At 41.4% G+C, this 4,255-nt stretch overlaps 1 long non-coding RNA gene across 1 annotated transcript; it reads left to right on the top strand.

Moving 5' to 3' along the window:
* Positions 1-119: 119 nt before the first annotated feature.
* On the top strand, positions 120-1,789 carry LOC119723360. The gene is made up of 3 exons (XR_005270540.1): positions 120-339; positions 655-940; positions 1,166-1,789. It is a non-coding gene; the product is annotated as an uncharacterized LOC119723360 (long non-coding RNA).
* The last annotated feature ends 2,466 nt before the right edge of the window (positions 1,790-4,255 follow it).

Raw genomic sequence — 4,255 nt, 5'->3', positions numbered from 1 at the left:
CTCGGTTGATATCACTACGCCATGAATATGCAACACCAGGAGGTACATGTCTCGGTGCGGTGCATGGATTGCAATGCACTGATCACACCAACCCCGCCTAGTAATGTTTTATAACAAATACGGCCGTAATTGCGCTACCTCTCATCCCGCACTCGTCAGACAAGCGAGAGCAGTGTGGCATTACTATCACGACGAATCACACTAAAAAACCAGTACGAAACTTAGATTGGGATCATCGGAAGGGATTGACAACTTAAGTCATGACTTCTGAGACAACGGAAAAGTATTTTGCCGGTGCTAGGACAACCATAGGAAAACTAAAGGAAACATGGGAAACAGGTCAGTCCACACATCAAATTGTTGTCTGGGGATTAAGAGTCCATGCATGTATTTTAATTTTCAATCCGCCCCAACGGTCCAGTGTTGGAGTTTAGGATCATTTGTTTACTGAAGAACAAATATGTGTAATGTCCTACTGATCTGCCAAGCTGTATGATCTATGTTTTGAGTTTGACTTTTGGGAGGGAAATTCAGATGGGGCGTAGGCGAGTCATCTGTCCGCGATGATTTTCAAATCAATATCGATATGCAACTCGATGGTGACGGTAATATTCTTAGAAGCAAAGTTAGACAATGTTATCTTTTAATCTTCAGATCCGGTTGTGACTATTCTACACGATCTTCAGGTTAACAAAGGCGACCACGTTAATCTACGTTGTGAATATGACGCCAACACTAACGTTCGTATCACTTGGAGGGAAGGGGCGAAAGTGACGGAGGGAAATAACTTTTCGAAATCAGGGTCTACGTGGATGGAAATCGGTAAAGCGGCTGCCAAACACCATGGGAACAAGTACACCGTTACCATCAGAGACATCAACGGAAAGACAGCATCCACATCTGCATACATCTATGTCTATGGTTAGGCCAAACTTCGAAGGTGAGATGGTCTTTGTAAGCTCCTAAACTGCCACTTCCAACATGACCATCACATGACACATCAGCACTGTTATAAGCAGTATAAAGTGCAACATGAATGCGTTCTCATTCTGTACCGTGGGGTATGCTGTGTGTGTTGTTTCGTTGGATGTAAACCTTTATCATTCACTGAAATGCGTTTTTAAACGCCTCAATTGGTTTAATATGCTTGTTTTAATTCTTTCAGGTTATCCATCATTCCCTGGACCCAGTTAGAGATCACAGAACCTACCACCTCCCAGCAGTGGCATAACCAACTACAAAGACATCACAGGAACGAACCACACTTACATGGAGGAGCATTCTACCACCTGTCTTCACCCGGCCCATTAAAAAAAATGAGAAGTTTCTGTTCCCTTTGGAGGCTCTAATTGCAACACATGGGGGAAAAGTCTTCGCTTTCTTTTTACACAAACGAAACGGGCCAAAAAATATTTTTTCTTTTCCCAATAAAAAGAACCGGGTTTCTCAGTAAACTACAAAAAGAGTTTTAAGAAACTCGGAAACTATTATCCTCAGCTTCGGGGTCCTTGTTTAATGTATATATACACATCATTTATCACAGAAATGACAACAAATTGAAAAGAAATGTTGATTATGAAGGAGCCCATTGGACATCTTTTGAGCGAAAACATGTATAGCACAAGGTCCGATTGCATAACCCGACGGCTGCCTTGATTTTTTTTAAAAAAGATTCAAGAGCCTTAATTGTTTTTGAGGAAAACATTTTACGGTTGAATCGTCAAGCCAAAATACAATGAAATTGAACAAAAGCTTGAGAAAATATCTACGTGTAATTTGAAGTTCTCCATTTGTGTACTTATAAGTTTAGGCAGCGTGTAAACACCAGCAATAACATGTAATGATTCATTCAACATTAGGTAAACTTTTGTTTCATTCCTCTTACAAGGTGGTAACACCGTAGTATGAGTTTTAGTATTGAATTAAAAAATAAAACTAATGCTGAAATATCCCACTGCATAACGTGATGTATAGTGTCATTCTTTTGTTTGCACTGATCAACTCCCAAATTTGAATTAATTTAATTTATTGAAAATTAATATAATTCCTTGTAGCTTTCTTTATTTATAAATCGTTCACATAGCCTTCTACAGTTGTCAGTAAACATGCTTGAGAATGTAACTCCTTGTCTATTGAAATCAATTCAAATGCTACATTAGTCGGGTTACTGAACGCTCGCTTTCTGCATGTGTCTTTGACATTTTCAGTGCTGAAGAGTCATGGAATGAATCTGATGGATCTAACTCCATCCTATTTGCCGATTTTATTTCAAAAGTCCACCCCAGCACCATCCCCGCAGTCAACAGACAAGATGAATTTTCATCATTCACTAAAATACTGTGAGGGTTTATGAATATCCCAGTATAAATGACTATTACATGTACTCATAATATATGTGAATCAAACAAAAAGCATCAATATGAGCATTATCTAGCTCGAGAGCATTCCCAAAATGTCATCTTGAAAGGTAACGATTCATGATTCTAATATCGAAAGTCGCCATTCAAAATCTCGCAACACTGTTGTGGATTGCACACAATGTATTCACCAATTCAAGGACATGACCCGGTTCCACGCGTCCTACGGACATGGCTCTGCTATTTCATTCACAAAAATACACTTTTGACTGAGAATACAATGTGGGCCTACCAAGGGCGGATCCAGGGGGGGCCAAAGGGGGCCATGGCCCCCCCCCCCCCCCCAAAACGAAATCAATTTTTTTTTTATGTGACATCGCAATAACGGCAGGCAATGAGTACACCACCATCTTTTCCTCAAACAAAAAAACATTGGTTAAAGTGGTCAGAAATTGCCTCGGATCGCACAACAGAACATCTAGAATCCAAAAAATTTTCGGGGCCCTTAAGCGGGCCCCGAACCCCACGCCGTAATTTTTTTGACCCACTTTTTGACATCGCAATAAAGGCAGGCAATGAGTACACCACCATCTTTTCCTTAAAAAAAAACATTGGTTAAAGTGGTCAGAAATTGCCTCAGATCGCACCACAGAGCATCTAGATTCCAAAAAATTTTCGGGGCCCTCAAGCGGGCCCCGAACCCCACGCCGTAATTTTTTTGACGCACTTTTTGGGGGGACCAAAAAATTTTTTGCCCCCCCCCCCCAAATTGTGTTCTGGATCCGCCCTTGGGGCCTACGTGATTGTACGTGTACGTGCATTCATTATTCATACAACGTTGGTCGCAAACACCGAGATGGTAGTTACCGTTTTGTCAAATCTGGGGGAAGGGGGGGGGGGTGTCTGGTTCTCAGACAGACATATTCTCACTAATTCAGATGAATCTTAGGACAGGTAGCCGCCACGGCCCGTGATCAAAACGGAAGGAATGCCCCCGTTTCCAAAAAAGTCCGAAGTTTGCCAAATGCATTTCGTCGACACTCTCAATAGCGCCCGGGTATTTTCGGGTATTAAACACATGTAGGTTTTATTTACCTGCCATACCTATTAAAAAAAAACGAGTTGAAAATTAATATTGATTACTTCCCCCTAAAATTCAAATGACGATTTTGTGCATCAAGTATACTTGGACCGTACGAGGGGCGAGCTTTGCTGCGCCATGTACTACTTTGTGAATCTGACGATGGTTACCGGAATACGTGTATTCCAAAGCTCGGCGTGGTATCTCTTTCGGCTGTTTGGGTCCCTAACTTTAAAGATTCCAGCTCAACATTGGTCAACGTTTACTTACAGAATTATCAAACTGTATGATATATAAAGCAAGTGATTTTTTTTGTATTTGATCGGAACATTAAACGTTTTTAACGATAAAGCCAAGCCGCAAATGAAGCTGTGCTTTGAAAAAGAGCTGTCACGTTTATTTTTTTTAGCCTGGTGGCGGCTGCCTGACCTATACAAAATAGACGTCAGGGCGTCGGGGAATTGTCAGGTCAGGAAACCAGACTAATCTGGGGTTACAAACATGGGAACCAGCGGAATTTACGGGTACCGGTGATCACTAATAATGTCATAGGGATGGGGATGATGAGGGGGAATCCCTTGGATTCTTCCATTACTTCGAAGGGGTGGACCGTTTCCATTTCACATTTTGCTCGCGACAGTAAGATATTGTAGTTCTAATACAAAATGTACTTCGCATCATAACATTTGGAACGTTTTGAGGTACCTAAAGTACCCTATACTATCCTGTATTTTGTGGCAGACATTCTCAAATGCCTAGTTTGTAACCCGCGGGGTCAAAGGGAAAATGAGTCATAACGGCAAGTTGGCGGGAAAGA

Source organism: Patiria miniata, unplaced genomic scaffold (assembly GCF_015706575.1).
Source record: "Patiria miniata isolate m_02_andy unplaced genomic scaffold, ASM1570657v1 HiC_scaffold_17, whole genome shotgun sequence".
Lineage (NCBI taxonomy): Eukaryota > Metazoa > Echinodermata > Asteroidea > Valvatida > Asterinidae > Patiria > Patiria miniata.
Note: the sequence above shows the minus strand (reverse complement) of the source record. Positions and strands in the feature narration are given on the sequence as shown.